Source organism: Glycine soja, chromosome 9, assembly GCF_004193775.1.
Source record: "Glycine soja cultivar W05 chromosome 9, ASM419377v2, whole genome shotgun sequence".
Classification (NCBI taxonomy): domain Eukaryota; kingdom Viridiplantae; phylum Streptophyta; class Magnoliopsida; order Fabales; family Fabaceae; genus Glycine; species Glycine soja.
Window position 1 is genome coordinate 31662310 of NC_041010.1, and position 22005 is coordinate 31684314.

Below are 22005 nucleotides of genomic sequence, written 5' to 3' on the forward strand. Positions count from 1 at the left end.
CACAAGTCTTGTGAGATGAATAGAGTTTGCATTTGGATGCTCCAATAATCATATGCTTCCCCATTAAATATGAGAACTAAGGTTTGGTTATAGTTGAAGGTTGGTGGGCTAGGTGATGTAGCAAAGGCCATAGGATCAACACTGCTCTGATGCCATTGTTAGGATATGGGACGTGGTTATGCCTTTTTTCTATGGAAGGATATGGTAGAAATGTAAGATAGAAATGATGGGAGTAAGAAGAGGATGAGTTTTCAAAAAATTGACACCTTAACTTGAATTGTGCTTATTAGCTTCTTCACATACATTACATGGCTTGCTACAACTTATGTCTTCATATAGGTTACATAGGTGATTTCTACACACTTCTATACTACTTAGTCCTAGAGTCTTCTAGACATCTATCATCTACCATTTATCTCTATAATGTTCTAGGTGCTTCTATGACTTTAGATAATAAGATATTTTTCTACATTCATCAAGAAGTTTCTACACACTACAACATCCCCATAGATGTAGAACTCTCTAGATAATGGACCACCAATTATACATCTACACTTTTCTAGATTAATCTTCAACAGTAATTCCCTACATGTTTTCTTTTGCTATAGCTTTTCCCGTCCAGAGATTTCTTTTGGCCCAGAGCAAGGTTAAAGTAATTATGTGCATAGCATTTGTGGATTTGCTTATACAAAATGGGTTGCCTTACATATTCATAAATGTATTTGGTTGGGGTGTAACCAGCTTGGCAATAACGGCTAATATTGTAGGGTGGTTGTATGCTGTGGCTTTGGTTGTGTATACGATTGATTGGTGCAGAGAAAAATGGAGTAGATTTTGATGGATGGCATTTAGGGATTTGTGGGCCTTTGCTAAGTAAGCCTTCAATCATCTGTAATGAATTGCTTAGAGCAATGGTATATTACATGCATTATGCTACATGCTGGTCTGTTAGACAATCCTGTGATTGGTGTTGGTTCCTATTCTATTTGGTAAGATGAATTTTTTTTTTTATAAGATGAACTAATTTGCAGCTGTTTAGATTGGTTATATAAAACACACTTTTTCCATGACTTCTTTTTTCGACTGAATGAATTCAATAAATCTCTTTACATTTCTTGGTGCTCTTCATATATTTACTTTTGTATTTATAGTTTCAATATTCAGGGTTGGGACGACATGCTGCTCCTTGGAATAAATACAGTAATATGGTGAGTGACTATAAAATAAACACATGACAACATCAGTAATCAGTTTTAGGTTAAATGAAATCCAACTCAATAATCATATTTTTCATGTATTTGTTTCATTCTTACACTGAGTATTGGATCAATACCTTCCAAGTGTTCGTGTCTCCAATACGCTTGGCAAGTCGCAGCCATATACTCTTTCTGCATGAAAATGTTCTTGTCTCTCCTCCTTGGTATTCTTTTCATGACTGTCATTTTCTTTAGTAAAGATGAGTTTGCCAAAATCTTTACCGACAGTGAGGATATGATACTAGCTGATTCTGATTTAGCACACCTTCTTGGTGTAACAATTGTTCTCAATAGTGCTTCACAGGTCATGTCAGGTGATTGTTTTCTTTGGCAACTTGAAACATTCTTTTTGTAACATATTTTCTCCAGCTCATGAGTGTTCTGATATTGTACCACTAATTCTATTTTTCTATTTCTTTTAACATTTCCATAGGTGTGGCCATTGGAAGTAGATGGCAAGTTATGGTTGGTTACATAAACCTGGCATGTTATTACATTGTTGGACTCCCTATTGGAATTTTCCTTGGTTTCAAGCTGCATTTAGGGGTCAAGGTAACAATGTTATTGCTATTGGAAATTGGAAATGTTTCTTTACTTCAATGTCAAATGCTGCCTTGTGTTTGTATCTTTGATCTCCAACTTATCAATTATGACTTTTCTTTCCTTCAAATTTATACTTAAAATGGTTTTGTGGTTTAGGGTCTCTGGGGAGGCACAATGTGCAGCAGTATTCTTCAGATTTTAGTCCTCTTTACGATTATTTTGAAGACCAAATGGTCCAAGGAGGTAACTCTATAGGATTTTTTCAATAAGCAGCTGTTTTTCGGCACTAATTCCAATTTTTTGCAGTGATTTTCTGTATCTTAATAATCATACAGAAATGTTCGATTTGTATATATGCTAATTATTCTACCAAGTTATGCTATTAATGAGTTTTTGTCTTTAACATGCATCATGACTTCGAAAAATAAAAAAGGAAGCAACATGTGATTTTGGCTAGAACTTGTATATAAGCAAGAAAGGACAGACACGACAAATCTATCAGTTGCTCTTGTGAAGCCATGTCAATGTTGTTTGTTTGTTTTCTATATATTTCAAAATATTTTTTGGTTTAAATCTGGCTAATTTGCAATTTAATACTCATAATTATAACTCACTTGAGTGTTTCAATATGCAACAGTGTTTGCCATTTGCATTTGCCGGCTTTATTTTTTCAATGTCTGGTATCTTACGGTTACGGGGAATGTATGATGCAGATGGAACAAACAGCTCATCGCATGCGATTATGGAGCAATAACATAACAACCTCCCCTTCAAAGAAAATGTTATATGAGAGAGAACAATGTGGTGTTATATGAGGGAGAATAATTTAAATTTCAAAATAAATGGAATAGATGATAATTTAAGAGGAATATTTTTAAGAATTTGTTACGTTTTAAATATTTATTTTATTAATTTGATTTAATTTATTTTAGAAATTTGTTTTCTTTTTAATCTTAGGATGAAGATTATATTGAATTTTGTATTATAATTTAGTTATAGAAATAACAAACAAAAATTCTAGCGTGTTTCATGCAAGATCTCATGGGAGTATGGGTAATTATGTTGGGTAGAGGAATTTTTGGTTTTTTTACTACAGTGCACCTTCTCTCTCATCTAAATATTCAATCTATACTAGTTTGGGAAAATATTTCCAAATTACACCACTTTTTTTTGCTTTTTACGGGAGTCGGGTTATGTCACTCCAACTTCTCTTCTTCATCTTTATATATATATAAAAGTTTAAATATTATTAAAATTAAATGTTTTTTTACTACCGTGCATCTTCTCTCTCATCTAAATACCCAATCTACACTAGTTTGGGAAAATATTTCCAAACTGATTATTAATTATTAAAATTATTTTTAATTGATTTTAAAATTATTTATTTATTAAATTAATTTATGTAATATTATTTTATAATTTTTAAAGATAAATATACATATAAAGAAAAATATAAAAATTGGATAAAATTATAGTTTAATTTTTATTTACGTTATATATAATTTTGTAGTTAAATTTATGTTTTGTTGATTTTTTTGTTATGTTCTTATAATTAAAAAATAATAAAATTAGTTAGTAATATTCACATAAATTAAAAAAACATCATGAAAAAATAATTGATACGTCTGTCTTATAAAGTAGACAAAATTTCAAATTGTAGTAACTGAGATGATAGTCGACAATAATACAACATATTAAAAATTACAGTTACAACACAAATATGACAAAACTAATGATAATCTAGAATATGTTGTGCAGGATACATGTCTTCTTCTATTTGGATGACTAGTTTGCTAAAAATAGCCAAAATTTCTATTATGCAGAATTGTTTCCAATAGTTGAATTGTGCTAACACCTTTAGCACGTCTTCGTCATTTTTCAATTTTGTTATCTCATATTTAATTAAATTTACCGAATACTTAGCATGACCTAGTTGTCAAAAGAACAATTGTCTAACCAATTGGGATTCGTGAATTCCATTAGGGGGAACTCTATAGGTGCAACTTGCTTGATTAAATCCTTGAGTTTGTCCATACTACATCCCGAAGGAATGCCAAATCTTATTGGATTAGTTCCAGTAAAGGAGTAACCCAAAAACTTACCTTGACGTGGTATGTTCCACTTCCCGTTGTAATACATAAGTGCATCACGAGTAGGAGTGATAGTTGACTGAAGCAGGTTGAGTATAGCATCCGGTGTTCTAATAATGGTACATAATAATTCTATAGGGCCAATACAAGAGTATTGCTCATTACACATTAACATTATGTAAACATCATCATCATTTTTCAATTGTAGAGATTGAAAAAAAATATTGCTGACCTGCATTTATGAATGGTTGTCGGTAGTAGATTTCATCCACTAATTGATCGTTGGTTAGTTGAAGGGTGTTGTACATTCTACGCTTGAGTGTATCAAAAGAACAGTCGTTAGGAACTCGCATTGGTGTTGGAGTGGGACTTTGAAAGTAAACACCAGTTTGGTTGTGAGTGATTGATCCATTTGAAAAAATGAAGGCTAATCTAGAGTTAGCAATGGTCTGGCTACTTGTTTCTCCCAAAAATGACATAGTAATAAGATTGAATTTGGTTTATGAGAGTATGTTGTGTGAGATTGTGCGTTTGTATTGTATGTGTGTTGTGTTATTTATAGTTGTATGAGTATTTTGCCACATTGATGAGTATTGGAATCTAATGTTTCTTTTTCCCTAGTAACTGATGTAGCATACGTCCATTATAATTTCAGAGTGAAAAAAGAGATTACGAGTTGTCCATTTCATGTCAGTTTTGCAGGTGAGATATTTAATTTTTAGAGACGTGTGCATTGTAGAGTGTTGTCAATTTGGACTGTGATTTTTCCCTTGTAATTAAAGCTGCAGACGTCCATGATTATTTTCAGAGTGAAAAAAGAGATTATGAGTTGTCCATTTCATGTAAGTTTTGTTCATGAGACATTTATTTTTTAGAAACAGTGTAGTATAAATTGCAAAGTATTGTGAATTTTGACAGTTATGTTACCATGTCAACTACTGCAGTAAAAGTGGGTAAACTGAAAATTACTAATTTAAATTTAAAGGAAAAGTTATTTCAATACGTAAAGTGATAACTGAAGACGGACATAAGACATTACATGAAAATCTCAAAGAAGAAATAACTTAGACATGAATGATTTGTAGATTACCTATCCCGTTTGAATATTGTTTCGTGGGATGGAGACATGTTACTTCCTTCAGGCCCGGAAGAGGAGTTAGTATCATTATCATGGTTTTTGACCCAACAAGTCTCGTATTCATCTGATAAGTCCTCAAGATTAGAGGTTAAGCCATGTTGGTTTCCTGGTGGGTTATTATTGTGATAGATTATGGCAAATAACTCCACAAATGGTAGTGATGGGTTGTTGTAAAAAATGTTGAACATTTGTCGAACATCAACATCATCTTATAGAATAAAAGATGTGTACATATAACGTTGTCCTGACTCAAATATAGGGCACCGAAAGTGGAGATGTTGGATATGTTGTTGTGGGTCAATGTTTAGTTTTTGGTGAACAAGTTCAAGCAATTGTGTAAAGGTTATGACCTTGTTGACCATGAAAGTTTTTGTGTTGTTACTAACGAAGGTGGTGCCCTCATTAATATTGCAAATTTGGCCGTCGTAGTAAACACAAACATATGCAGTTGGGTGACACATTGTGGTAGGGATTGAGATGAAAATTTGAAATTGTTACGAATGTCTTTAGTTGTAGTGGTATTTATAGAATTTGGTTATAGTTGGGTGAGTCACTAGTTAACTGTGCATTTAGATGAATGGGTAAATGAACACTTAAGCATATTTACAAGGGTCCATAATGTGCAAATTGCAGAGTGAAAAAAATAACTGAGTGAAAAAAAAAACTGAGTTGTCCACGTCATGTCAGTTTTACTGGTGCAACATTAATTTTTGTAGAGACGTGTGCAAATTGCCGAGTGTAGTCAATTTCGACTGTGATTTATCCCTGGTAATTGATGGAGCAAAAGTCCATTATAATTATCAGAGTGAAAAAAAATTGAGTTGTCCATGTCATGTCAGTTTTACTAATGCGACATTTATTTTTTTAGAGACGTGTGCAAATTACCGAGTGTTGTCAATTTCAACCTGTGATTTATCCCTGGTAATTGATGGAGCAGAAGTCCATTATAATTAGCAGTGAAAAAAAATTAAATTGTTCATGTCATGTCATTTTTACTAATGCGACATTTATTTTTTTAGAGACGTGTGCAAATTACCGAGTGTTGTCAATTTCAACCTGTGATTTATCCCTGGTAATTGATGGAGCGGAAGTGCATTATAATTAGCAGTGAAAAAAAATAAATTGTTCATGTCATGTCAGTTTTACTGGTGTGACATTTATTTTTTTAGAGACATGTGCAAATTGTCGAGTGTTGTCAATTTTGACTGTGATTTATCCCTAGTAATTGATGCAGTAGAAGTCCATTATAATTCCAGAGTAAAAAAAACTTATTTGTGCAAATTGCAGAGTGTGTTACGAATATTTTTTTTGGATTTTTTTACGTTATTACCATGGAAAAAGTGTCCAAAATCAATTTTTTTTTTATTTTATGCTTGTATTTTGAGGTGATATCCCATGGAACTGGTGCACGATATTTTTTTTTATTCTTTGATATTCAAACCATAGAAAAAGCAAGTCACAAATATCATTAATGTGTTCGACATAATTTTAAAAAAATGCATAACATGGGTACTTAACTATAGTTGCAAGGGTTCAAATCATAGTTTTTTTTTATTTTGTGCTTGTATTTTGAGGTTCGATTCCACGGAACTGGTGCACGATATAATTCTTTTCGGATTCTTTGACGTTCAAATCATAGAAAAAGCGAGTCACAAATATCATTGAATGTGTTCGACATAATTTTAAAAAAATGCAGAACATGGGTACCTAACCATAGTTGCAAGGGTTTAAGTCATAGTGTTTTTTTGTGCTTGTATTTTGAGGTGTTATTCCATGGAACTGGTGCACGAAATAATTTTTTTTGGATTATTTGACGTTCAAACCATAGAAAAAGCGAGTCACAAATATCATTAATATGTTCGACATAATTTTAAAAAAATGCAGAACATGGGTACTTAACCATTGTTGCAAGGGTTCAAATCATAGTGTTTTCGATTTTGTGCTTCTATTTTGAGGTGTTATTCCATGGAACTGGTGCACGATATAATTTTTTTTGGATTCTTTGACGTTCAAACCATAGAAAAAGCGAGTTACAAATATCATTAATGAATTCGACATAATTTTAAAAAAATGCAGAATATGGGTACTTAACCATAGTTGTAAGGGTTCAAATCATAGTTTTTTTGATTTTGTGCTTCTATTTTGAGGTGTTATTCCATGGAACTAGTGCACGATATAAATTTTTTTGGATTCTTTGATGTTCAAACCATAGAAAAAGTGAGTCACAAATATCATTAATGGGTTCGACATAATTTTAAAAAAATGCAGAACATGAGTACTTAACCATAGTTGTATGGGTTCAAATCATATTTTTTTTAATTTTGTGCTTCTATTTTGTGGTGTTATTCCATGGAACTGGTGCATGATATAATTTTTTTTTGGATTCTTTGACGTTCAAACCATAGAAAAAGAGAGTCACAAATATCATTAATCTGTTCGACATAATTTTAAAAAAATGCAGAACATGGGTACTTAACCATTGTTGCAAGGGTTCAAATCATAGTGTTTTCGATTTTGTGCTTCTATTTTGAGGTGTTATTCCATGAAACTGGTGCACGATAATTTTTTTTGGATTCTTTGACGTTCAAACCATAGAAAAAGCGAGTTACAAATATCATTAATGAGTTCGACATAATTTTAAAAAAATGCAGAACATGGGTACTTAACCATAGTTGTAAGGGTTCAAATCATAGTTTTTTTGATTTTGTGCTTCTATTTTGAGGTGTTATTCCATGGAACTAGTGCACGATATAAATTTTTTTGGAATCTTTGATGTTCAAACCATAGAAAAAGTGAGTCACAAATATCATTAATGTGTTCGACATAATTTTAAAAAAATGCAGAACATGAGTACTTAACCATAGTTGTATGGGTTCAAATCATATTTTTTTTAATTATGTGCTTCTATTTTGTGGTGTTATTCCATGGAATTGGTGCATGATATAATTTTTTTTTGGATTCTTTGACGTTCAAACCATAGAAAAAGAGAGTCACAAATATCATTAATGTGTTCGACATAATTTTAAGAAAATACAGAACATGGATACTTAACCATAGTTCCAAAGGTTCAAATCATAGTTTTTTTTTTATTTTGTGCTTCTATTTTGAGGTGTTATTCCATGGAACTGGTGCACGATATAATTTTTTTTGGATTCTTTGACGTTCAAACCATAGAAAAGGCGAGTCACAAATATCATTAATGTGTTCAACATAATTTTAAAAAAATGCAGAACATGGGTACTTAACCATAGTTGTTGGGGTTCAAATCATAGTTTTTTTTTTATTTTGTACTTCTATTTTGAGGTGTTATTCCATGGAACTGGTGCACGATATAATTTTTTTTGGATTCTTTGACGTTCAACCCATAGAAAAAGCGAGTCACAAATATCATTAAATGGGTGCAATGCTTCGATGATGGGAAACATTGGGGACATATGACTACCAATTTGTCGGAGTCTGTTAATTCTATGTTAAAAAACACAAGACATTTGCTGGTGTCATCGTTGGTTGAGGAGACGTATTTCAAAACCGCACAACTCTTTGCTAATAGAGGTCGTCAAACTCAGGCAATGATCAACTTCGACTCACAGTATTCTGAAGTCGTCTTCGATGCAATGAATAGCAGTCAACAATAATCTAATACACACATTGTAAATGAATTCGACAGACACAATCACACTTTTATTATAACAGAGACTCAATCCTCACTTCAAACACCCAGACCACGTGGAAGGTTTAGAGTAATGTTACAATCCCAAAAGTGTGATTGTGGTGAATATCAGGCTAAACACTTACCGTGTTCTCACGTCATGGCTGTCTGTAAATCTGTCAATGTTATTCACTTTACAACACATTTTGCACATCTACGACAACAACTCCTTTGGTTTATTGCCACACGAATCAATGTGGCAAGAATATGAAGGACATATGTGGGGTCCTGATCCAAGGAGAAAGAGGACTGCAAAGGGTCGTCCCGTTTCAACTCGCATTCCTACTGAGATGGACGAAGACGAAAATGAACGAGCAAGTAGAAAAAAATGTGGACTTTGTAGGCAACATGGTCATAGCAGAAATAATTGTCCTAATATATCATCATCTTAAGTTTTTCCTTAGCCAAATGTCATTGTTTAAATATTTTATTGATAACGTAATATAATGTTCTTCTATAAATAAATTGTTAAAAGCTTTAGTTTTATCATTTTTAATTAAATCTAATAACATAAACAAACTAATTATAATTAGTAAAATAATTAAATTAAAAATTTTAAAATTCAGATTATTATACAAAATAAATATTTACTAAAATAAATATATTATAATACAAAATTTAGATTTTAAAACATATATTCACCCAAAATATATCTTAAATAATTTAAATAATGTAACAAAAATACTTAAATTTAATAATATCATTTTCTTAATAACAAAATTAAATTATAAAATAATATTACATAAATTAATTTAATAAATAAATAATTTTAAAATCAATTAAAAATAATTTTATATAATAATATTTAATTTTAATAATATTTAAACTTATATATATATATAAATGAAGAAGGGAAGTCGGGGTGGCAGAACCCGACTCCCGTAAAGCAAAAAAAGAGGTGTAGTTTGGGAATATTTCTCCAAACTAGTGTAGATTGGACATTTAGATGAGAGAGAAGGTGCACTACAGTAAAAAAAAACCCACTTCCAATAATGACATCAAAGTTATGATAAGGAATATACAAAAGATTAACGGCCTAAATTCAAGATTTTTTAGTGCAAGAAGGTCTTCATCAAGTTTTGAAAGATGAAAAGTCGAATGCTATAACTAAAAGAGAATATACTTAGATTCAAAAGAAGGTTGTGAGTACGACAAATAATTTTCTCTCAAGATCAAGCGCAATGTGTTAAAGGCGAGACAACATCAAAAGTCTTGTAGGAGATGCTTGAAAGAATTTTTGTGTCCAAATTATTGATCAAATGTTTTATATTTAAAGATAGATTATATCAATTCAAAATGAAGATGAGCAAATTAAAATCTGGATGACCACGTTAATAATTTCAATAGTGCTATATGTTAGGTGAATTTCTTTTTTTGGCAACTTAACATTCATTTTTATTTTGTAATATATATATATATATATACTTTCTTGAACTAACATAGATCCACTCAATTTAAAAGATGGGATGTTAGCACCTTGCACTTTCACTTGGATAAAAAAAACCAATTTGGTTTTATTTAGATCTTAATAAATTTAAGGCATATAATTTTACTTTTCTCTATTTTTTAAAATACAAATAACTCTTTTCTCTCTCTCTTACTCATTGTCTTTCACGCACCCCTCCTCCATCTTCCAAGAGTTTCTCCCCGCCGACTCCACTCCCACACAGCAAGCCGCGAACCACCTCTTGAAGCAGCAAGCTCCCACGTTGGTCTGGTATCACGTTGAGGTGATGAGATATTACGGTGGGTCCATTGCTTTGTCACTGGCAGACAAAGTAGAAGGGAACAATTTGTTTTCTTCAATTATTGATTGCACACACCATTGTATAAAGCTCTCAACCATTCAAGCAACCAAATTAAAACGAATTCAAACAACTATAACCATAAATTAAATTCCAAATGAAAATGCCCTAAATGGGGATCAATTTCAACCAGTTGAGGAAGGAAATACAACTAATATACATGATTAAGGCACACACCACAAACGGTTTAACACACAGTTTTTCTTTTCCATACTATTTGTGTGGAGTGTGGACGGACGCAACTTAAGTTTTTGCATACTATTATGGAATATGGATCATACTGAGTTATTACAAAGCATTATCATATCTTGATTTGTTTTACTGAGTTTTACTTCTACATTTTCCTTTTTGAGTAAAAATAACGATGTCTTGTGTGTGACTGCAATTAGATTAGAAACGAAATGTAAAAGTGATTGGGTAGATGCAAATGCAATTATTTGAAAGTTCAACGCAGTGTCGAAAGATGCTGATATGTTATGCGTCCTAGTTAGGTAAAATAATAAATAAGGGTGCTTGAATATAAGTATTTGGAATTATAGATATATTTTGCGTAAAAAATACACACACAATTTTATTAAAATGGACATAATTTAATATAATATATTTTAGTTTAAATTTCTTTAAAATTTAAGTTGTTATTTTGTTTTTTTATCTTGTTAAAAAAAATAAACACCTTAAGTTATTATAATAGGTTCATTACATGACCTTATAATTATTTGAAATGATGCATTTAAAAAAGTGTGCTTGTAACACGGTTTTAACATCGTTTGGGTGTAGTTTTTTTTTTCTTTTGAATTTACCAATTGGATATTATTTTTGAATTATTATTTATTTTGGAATAAGTCGTAAAAGACATCTCTTACGACGTTTTTTAACTTAGGTAGTAAACATTCTTAAGACTTCAATTGTTTTTTTTTTTTAATTTACAACTTTAAGATTGTAATTCTTTTTTTACATTAACGGATTTGAAGTTGTAAATGTTTTGTTTTTTTTATTTACAACATTGAAGTCCTAAATGTTTTTTTAATGTTTTAATTCTTTATGTTAATTTTTTTAAATTGTAAATATTTTTTAATTTAATTATTTAATTAATAAATGTTTTATTTACATTTTTAGTTTAATTTAATAGTTTGTATATGTTTTGTATATGATTTTATTTACTATTTTATATATTTTTCAAATATTGTTTTTTTTAATATATTTTATAATATTTTTTATTTAATATATTTTTTATATTTTTTACTAATCGTAAGGAATTTTTTTTGTAAATATAAAAAATAATACAAAATACTTAAATCAAATAACGAAAAACAATATAATACATTAATATAAAATTAACAATACAAATTAAAGAGAAATATAATATATTAATTTAGTAATGACTAATATTATTTCTACTTTTTATATTTCTCTTGTATTGTTAATTTTATATTAATATCTTATGTTGTTTTCATTTTAACAATTTTATTACTAAATTATTATCTATTTTTAATATTCAATTCATTTATGTAATAAAATTAATATTATTTAATAAATTATAAGTTAATATTAGTAACAAAATATTTTAATTTAAAATTTAGTCAACTTATATTAATGTATTATGTTGTCTTTTTATGTTTTTCTTTAGGTTTTTTAAATTTAAGTATTTTGCATTATTTTTTTCATATACAAAACAAATCAAATTTTTTAACATTATTAAAAAATAAAAAAAATAAATATATAAAATATAATAAATAAAACAATATTAAAAAATTATATTAAATAAAACAATATTAAAAATATAAAAATATTAAATAAAATCATATAAAAAGATATATAAACAAAATATTAAATAAAACTAAAAAAAGTAAAAAAAAAGCATTTATTTATTAAATAATTAAATTAAAAAATATATTTACAATTTTTTAAAAAAATTTAACTTAAAAAATATTTACAATTTTTTTAAAATTTTAACGTAAAACAATAAAACATTAACAAAAGAAAAAAAAATTATGACTTCAATGTCATAAATGTAAAAAAAAAAAAAAACTTTACAAATTTAAAGTCATAAATTAAAAAAATTAAAAAAAATTACTTTCACTTAAAAAAAATTATAATGGATGTTATGACTTTCAACATATAAGTCATAATACCCATTAGGTCTTATCCCAAAATAATTAATAATTCAAAAACGACCCTCATTGATGAATTTGGAAAAAAAAAATAGACCCAAATGGTATTAAAGTCTTCATAACACTCTTTTACTTGAAAATTCATTTAAGATAAATTTATAAATTAATATAACATGTATGGAAAAAAACTAAATCTCTTATTAATTTGATTAAGAATACATAAGATGATGGAACAATTTCTATCTATTTATAAAAAAACATAAAATAATATAAAAATTATTTGAGTCAATTGCTTAGCTGGGAATCGACCGATGCTAGTGACACTACGGCTAATTAATCAAATTTCACACCAACAAACATAAATTTTATTTTGAGTCCAGAGTGATGTTTATGTTTGTCACATACGCATTTATGTCAAAATGGTCCCTCTACAAAAAAAATTTATCAAATTCATCTATTGTATAAGGCAGTCATGTGCATGTTTAGTTGGTTATACTACCAGACACTTAATGTGCGGAATCAGCCACGTTAACAATGTTAGATAACATTAGCTAACAAAAGAACTAAATTGAACAAGGGTATAAAAATTTAGGAACCATTTTCTCGTTTCCTTAATTTTAAGTAGGAGTGACAAATTAATCCATTTATATGTTATTCATCCCATTCATGTATAAGTAAATTCATCCATAAAAAAAAGTTAAATTGATTGGATCTAATCCATCCATTTAATTTTATGGATGGTTAATGATCCATCCACTATTTCTTAAAATCCAATACATCTTTTAATCAATACTTAATAAATTAAAATTGATCAAACATACTTATTTCTTATTTAAATTATTTTTAAATCTATTTTTAGATAAATTGATTCAAAATATATTTTAAAAAATTTTTGAAAATATATTTCGATTGACCTTGGTTGAGACAGTTTTTAGTTTACCTGAGTTGGAACTATTTTATGATCGACATCTGCATGAACTATTTTTGACTGATGTCATCCAATGCTATTTTTTACCAACGCTAATGGCTAGAGTAGTTTTTGATTGACCTCGGTGAGAGTTTTTTTTTTTTACAAAGGCAGCTTTTGATCGTCATAAATAACCTATGTTAGCCTAGACTATTTTTCAATCGACGTTGGCCAAAGTTATTTTTTGGCCATCGTCGGTCAAAACTATTTTCAATCGACCTTGGTCAATGTGACATCCTCTACCCCGACATACATATAAATAAATAAAACATATAAAAATACAGGTAAACAAATTCACGTGGGTAAAAGGTTCACATTCACTTCATTATTACCAAATAAAACTTATTAAAAACATATCTGACTTAGAACAAGACCGTAAAAGTTTACAAAGAAATTTTATTAAATCAGTGAGGAAAAATAAAATAAAATAACATCATGCAATTAAAAAAACTCATCCTCAATGTCACATTTTATCAAAGCATTGTGTCTCAGCATCCTTTAATAGGAGGTTCTTTAAATTTATCCACCTACTCCCACAAACATAAGGCTCGAGATCATCACAGAATCCAAACACAAATAGTACACAGGGAATGGGTTATCACATTTCTAAAAAAATACAAATAAACAAAGACATGATCAAAATAAATTATATAAATATTTATAATATAGTTCAACTTAATACAATTCACGTCATTTCACCACTTTATTATTTAAAATTCATTTTTCAATCATCAATCACATTACATATGAATCACATACTCGGATCAAGATGTAATAACACTCATCAATTTCATAATAAACAATTAGCAAACATTATGCAACAATTATAGTAAAACTCAAGCCTATATGCAATGTAGAACCATGTCAGTGAAAAATCACGTTGGGGTGCTTAGTTGTACATAACAAGACACATCACACAATGAGTGTGTCAGGTCACTCTCACTAAGTAAAATCATAAGGTGACCAATCAGGATCACTCTGTTTTGCGAGAATGATGCAACCATGGGATCAACATAGGCTTAAAGGAGCACTCAAACCGAAGGTCTTTACCCCCAAGGCCAAGACTCTGAAGAATCCGTTAGGGTCTCACCTTCTTGATTCAGGTCCAACCCCTAAAACAATTTTTTGCACACAAACACTACACGTGAATTATACAATACGCACGACCTTACACTTGTATTTCAAGCACGTTTAACACATTGCACTACAATTTAACACTTTAGGTTCCTAACTAGGAATCCTACATCTTTCCTTTAACATTGCACATAAATATTTTTCTCAAGATAAACACTAATTGGATTATTGTATAATCCATAGCTCACAACACAAGTATTTTTACATCAAGTGTTAACCACTCACTTATTCCCAACCAAATTTCATGTCCACAATTTTAACATCTCACCATGTCACAATCCATCATCACATATTTATGTGTATCTCGCAAATTAATACATGTTTAACTCTGCACTTACACTCAATCTCAATTACAATGTTATAATCTCAAAGAAACATATTATCCCACAATTCATCACATATTTAATTTATCACTTACACATAATTTCAATGAAAAATGGGATGCTACAGTCAGAGCTGTTATTATTATAAAAATATTATTATTTTTAAATTTAAAATAATTATTTTTAAAATATATTATTTATATGGATGGATTTCCATTTATCCATGAAAATTTGTTAATGGATGAATTATATAGATTTTATCAAAATGGATCGGATTTGATTAAATTTTTTGAATAAATTTTTAATAGATTAATGAATTATTTTGCTCCAATCCATTATGCAAATTATAAATTATTCAATTAATCCATTTTATCATCCCTAATTTTAAATAAGGATCAATTTGACCAACCCTTACAATTACAGGACCAAATTTGAAGTTTCCTTGACTTATTTATTCATGACTCTAGAAACTCTAGATAGCATAGTATTCCAATACCAACTCATATAAGGCTAAGAAGACAATGTTCAAAATAACATTAATTACTCTTTTATCAATTATAATCTTACTTTTTACATATTTTTTAATTAATTTAGATATATAAATTTATTTTGAAGCAGAAATGAATAAGGGTAAAATAAGAAACCCCATAATTATTTTATTAGTATCAAGAAAATTTATTGTAATTCTTGAATTCTACCTAAAAGCCGATAAAAAGAAATGGAGCAAGTATGTGAATTCTACTTTCTAGTAAATGATTTTTTCATATAATTTCTTCAATAATAAATTTCAATAAAAATTAGGTTTTTTATAGACATGTAATTTATTAAAATGGTATATTTTAATTACAAATAAAATATTGTCTCTACTAAAAAATACATACAAATACAAAATATTATATGTGATAGACATTTAATTTTTTGAAGGATTTTTTTAACTTTAATGTTTGAAGAAGTGTAAATTAGGAATTGAAAAGTTTTTGAAAAAGCCAACAAAATGAAGTTATTGTCAAAGGAAATTGGAAATCTTTTTTTCCTCTTCACATTAAAGTGTTTTTCGGCCCCCTTAAGCCATGTGGCCAATGCCATCGCCCCTAAACAGCCGGCACGCCGGGCCTGTTCATTTGGTGCTAAAATTGGATCTGTAATACAATATCTCATTCCATTCATGTTGTAAAAGCACGACAACTTAGCACAATAGTTGAATGTCATATTTCATGAAGAAAGTAACAATACATGAAAGCATTATTGCAAACATTCAATCTTGATCATTATTTCATTGTTGAACAAGAAGACTCGTAACAGCAATTCTAATAGACTTGTTTATATAAACAAATATAATATATATTAACATATGGACATTATATCTAAGGAAGAAAATCTAATTATATGGCAAAACTATTAATATAAGTTAATAATGACAACTTAATCTCACTGTAAAAGAACTATTCATATGCTCTATTTTCTATTTCTTTTCTTCATAACTTTTGAGTACATCATTCACTTGCCGTCAAAATAAGAGTATACCGTTCACTCACATTTATAAAGTCATTCATGAATAAATGTAGAGAACAACTCTCTACCTTGTCAAACTTCTTACTGAAGTTCACTATCTAGGAGACAAGCTAATTCAACTGCTCATACATTAGATAGAGCTGTTGTATCCCATGCTAGTCCATCAATTTATCATTTATTCCGCCTTGTATTTCTGATGTTATTCATAATAATATGAGATAAGTTGATTATGTTAAAAAAAACTTAATATGATAAAGTTCTTGTTCTCATCGTCTCTCATATGTGTCTTATATCCAAATTATAAATTACAGCTTAATTTTATTAAGAGTAAATTATACTATTGTTGAGAAAAGTTTAAATTACATTTCTCTATTCCCTAATTTTAAAGACTATGCGTCTATACCCCACACCTTTAAAAGAAAAATAAATATTACGCTTTAGTCTATTTTAAGCAAACAAGTTTTTTGTTTCTTTCAAGGTGATCATTTTCTTCTGGGTCATGTTTTTGGGTGGGAATGATTTGTCAATGACAGTCATCATGACGAAGCGTTTGTTATCATTGACTATGATTCCCTGCCGCACTGTAGAAAAAAAAAAAATTACATTGCTCTTTTATCCTATTTTTAAATTAAGATACACTCCTTTTTTTGGTAAAAAAAAGTAAAATTAATTAAGATACTCACATGCTAAAAAAAGAATGTTATGGACTACTTGTTTTTCTGCATCTACCAAATGTTCCATAAAATTCGAGAATCAGTTTTTCTTATCTTAAACTCTAAAAGGTTTGATGAAAGTTATCAATGGTTGGATTAATAAGATTACATCGTTAATTAGGTATTAGATATTTGCCAAGTAGAGAAAGTAAGAGAACTTAAAAACAATTAAACATACATCTTTTAAATGAAAAAGTTCACTTTAACTCGTGTGAAGATAATTTTGCAAATGATAAAATATATTTTTAATCTCTCAAAATATCTTAAAATTTGGTTCTAGTTTCTACAAAATTCAAAATTTTTAGCTTCTACATTTTGTTAGCGACACATATTTTAGTCATCGAGATGATACAAAAGTAGGGGTAGAACAGGGAGAAGGGACAACAACAGAAAATCAGGAGGGAAACATAGAAGCAGTGGTAAACATAACAGGAACATTAGTATATCAGCCCAAAAGAACTAAGAGAAAGATAACCAAGCCCAATTACCTTGGTGATTACGTTTCGTAAATTCAGAGCAAGCCTAGGGATGAATCTTGCTTGAAGGATTGGAGTTGTCGACCTCAGGGAAGCAGTGCACCAATTCTGTTAGGATTGTTAGGATAATATTCCATTAGGGGACCCCACAGTAGCTCAATTCTGTTATTTTAGCCATTATAAATACCATGTAATGAATAACAAGCAAGATCAATGAAGAATATACCATTACTTCTCTTCCTTATGTCTTCTTCTTCTTAGGAGGTTGTTGGTACCTCGAAGCCAGTACTAACATTTGGTGCTCTCGTTGAGCTTACTCCATGGCTGAGCATTCTGGTTCTCAACCTTCTGCAGATCGTCTCGAGGAGGTTCTTGTCTGTCTCACTCAACAACTACTTCACCTCACCTCTAAGATTGATGAGTTACTCACCCATGTCAGCCCTAGGTCACAACCAAGCTTCCCACCACAACCCATACACACGCAATTTCCCCCTCGTCCACCTATCCCTGCATCACATCATCGAATAAAGTTAGAAGTGCCCCGATTCGATGGCACTGACCTGCTTGGTTGGATCTTTAAGATCAACCAATTCTTTGAGTTTCACGACACTACAGACCACGACCATTTAACCATTGCGAGATTCTACATGGAAGGAAGAGCCCTTGCTTGGTTCCAATGGATGTCAAGCAATGAGCAATTCACCTCCTGGCCCATTTTCTTGCAGGCCCTGCAAACTAGGTTTGCACCCTCTCAGTATGAGGATCCTACAGGGACCCTGTTCAAACTCACCTAGAAGGGAACGATGGCACAATACCTGTCAGAGTTTGAAGACCTCGCCAACCGCGTGATCGTCCTTCCTGCTCCGTTCTTGCTGAGCTGCTTCGTGTCTGGCCTCGCTCCCGACATTCACCGCGAAGTGCAAGCCCACCAACCTTTGACGATTGTCCAAGCTGCAGGGTTAGCGCGCTTGCAAGAGGAGAAGTTGCAGGATCCTCGACCGCCACCGCGATTCCGCCCTATCCCACCACTAACCCCGCCTTCTCTGACTTTGCCCTCTCCGTGCATTCCTCCATCTCCTCCTTTGCTGCCGTCCCCCTCGCGGCCACCGCCATCGCCCACCGTGCGTCGCCTTACTCCTAAGGAACTGGCCTCTCACCGCGAGAAGAGGCTATGCTTCTTGTGTGACGAGAAGTTTCACCGCGGGCACAGGTGCACCCCTAGGGTTCACCTTCTCATTACTGAAGAGGACGACCCAGGCGACCCTTCCCTTATAGACTCGGGCGACCCAGCCCCGTACCCAGCTGATGGGCCTGACCTGCTTGCGGCCCAAATTAGCTTACACTCGCTAACGAGCCTTATGGCCCCTGAGACGTTGAGACTCATTGGTACCATTGTCGGCTATGCGATTCTTGTCCTGATTGACAATGGCTCAACCCACAACTTCATTCAGCAAGCTTTGGCACATCATGGTTGGCAATGGCCAACACCTGGATTGCACCTCTTTTTGTGAGGCTGTCCCCATTGACCTGCAGACCACGTCATTCACAGTGGACCTCTACATTTTGCCAATTGTCGGAGTTAATATTGTTCTCAAAGTACAGTGGCTTCAATCCCTCGGTCCTATTCTAATAGATTACAATACTCTTCGCATGCAATTTTTTCATAAGGGCCAACTGATCGAGCTCCGGGGTGATTACTTGGCCAATTCCGGCTAGCTCTCATCTCCACAATTTCTTCTTCTGTGTCGCAAACAAAATGATGGCCTTTGCTTTCATATCTCTGTCATCTCCGACACCGCCCCACCTTCGCCTTCGCCAGTTCCCCCTGCAATTCAAGAGGTCCTAACGCGGTTCGATATCCTATTTCAGCCCCCACATACCTTGCCACCAGCACGTGACACAGACCATCATATTCATTTGCTACCGCAATCCACACCGGTTAATGTGCGCCCATACCGGTACCCACATTACCAGAAGCGTGAAATTGAAGACCAAGTTGATTCAATGTTACAACAGGGTCTCATTCAGCCAAGCACGAGCCCTTTTTCATCTCCGATGCTGTTGGTCAAGAAGCACAATGGCACTTGGAGGTTCTGTGTCGATTATCGTGCGCTAAATACCTTGAAGTTGAAGGATAGATTCCCCATCCCCACCATCGACGAGTTATTGGATGAATTGGGAGGAGCAAGGTGTTTTTCGAAGCTCGATCTTCTTCAGGGGTATCATCAAATCAAGATGCACCCCACAGATGTTCCGAAGACAATATTCAGAAGCCACCATGGCCATTACAAGTTCAAAGTAATGCCATTTGGGCTCTGCAATGCCCCGTGCTCGTTCCAGGCGACCATGAATTATATCTTTCAGCCCTATCTTCGTCAATTCATCGTAGTATTTTTTTATGACATCCTCATGTATAGTGGATCACTCGAGGATCATGCTCATTATCTTCAGACTACTTTCGAGGTGCTTCTCCAGAACCAATTTGTACTGAAACTTTCTAAATGTTTGTTTGCTGCTTCTCAGGTCGAGTACCTTGGTCATATGGTTTCTTCCAGAGGAGTAGAACCTGTCGCTTCCAAAATCGATGCAATTTGTTAATGGCCACCACCTCGCTCTGTTAAAGCTTTACGAAGCTTTCTGGGATTAGCGGGGTTCTATCGCCGTTTCATTAGGAGCTATGCAATAATAGCCGCACCTCTGGTCCGACTCACCACCACTGATTCATTTCAATGGGCTCCTGAAGCCCAGTTAGCGTTTGATTCCCTGAAACAGGCCCTATCATTTGCCCTTGTGCTTGCTTTGCCAAACTTCGAGCTCCCTTTCACTGTGGAAACAAATGCGTTGGGTGTTGGCATGGGAGTTGTTCTTTCACAGTAGGGCCACCCCATCGCCTTCTTCAGCAAGGCTTTCACCCCTAAGCTCCTACGATCCTCGACATATGTCCGTGAACTATTCGCCATCATGTCGGCAGTGAAGAAGTGGCGCCAATATCTCCTTGGCCACCACTTCACTATTATTACAGACCATCGTAGCTTGAAGGAATTAGTGAATCAGGTGATCCAAACACCCGAACAGCACATGTATCTCACGCGTTTAATAGGTTTCGACTACACGATTCAATATCGTTTTGGCAATCGCAATCAGGCTGCAGATGCCTTGTCTCGCTTACCGGAACAGGACCACGTGACTCTCATGGTTCTCTCTGTGCTATGTCTGACATTTCTCGATGAACTTCGTGCTCAGATTGTCGGAAACGCAGAGTATCAATCGTTACTTCAAAAAATTTAGTCCCACCCAGAGGATCATCAGGATTACTCTGTGGCACATAATCTGATCCTGTTCAAGGGCCGCCTCTAGTTTCCACGTGGCTTGCCACTCGCTACCACGCTCCTCACTGAATTTCATGCTACTCCCACGGGTGGGCATGCTGGAATTGCAAAGACAACTGCTCGTTTATCGGAAAATTTTGCTTGGCCGGGCCTTCGAGATGATGTCGCCCAATATGTCAGTCACTGTGCAGATTGCCAAGTTACCAAATATGAAGCTAAGCGCCTCGCCGGACTCTTATGTCCTCTTCCGGTCCCATTCCGACCATGGGAGGACCTGTCCCTTGACTTTATTACCGGCCTTTCTCACTATCGCGGCAACTCTGTCATTCTCGTCATGGTCGATCGTTTCTCTAAGGGGATTCATCTGGGCATGTTGCCCACATCCCATACTGCTTCCTCAGTGGCCTCCCTCTTTGTTGACATTGTCGTGAAGATCCATGGCTTTCCACGCAGCCTCGTCTCGGACAGAGACCCCCTTTTCGTCAGCCAATTCTGGCAGGCCTTGTTTCGCACGAGTGGCACCCAACTGCGGCTCAGCTCCACCTATCACCCTCAGAGTGATGGCCAGACAGAAGTCCTCAATTGAGTGATTGAGCAATACTTGAGGGTCTTTGTTCATAGACGACCAGGTCAGTGGGGCAAGCTCCTGCCATGGGTAGAATGGTCCCACAATTCCAGTTGGAATGCAGGAACATGGTCTACTCCATTTTAGATAACTTTTGGCCGAAAACCGTTTACCTTCCCAGAGTATATTGCGGGGTCTTCCAAGCTTGATGTTGTTGATTCCATCTTGGTCGAGAGAGATGTCGTCATTCAAGCAATTCGCAGGAAACTCCTGAAAGCACAAGAATGCATGAAAAGGTACGCAGACCAGAAGCGTAGGGACGTGGATTTTAATT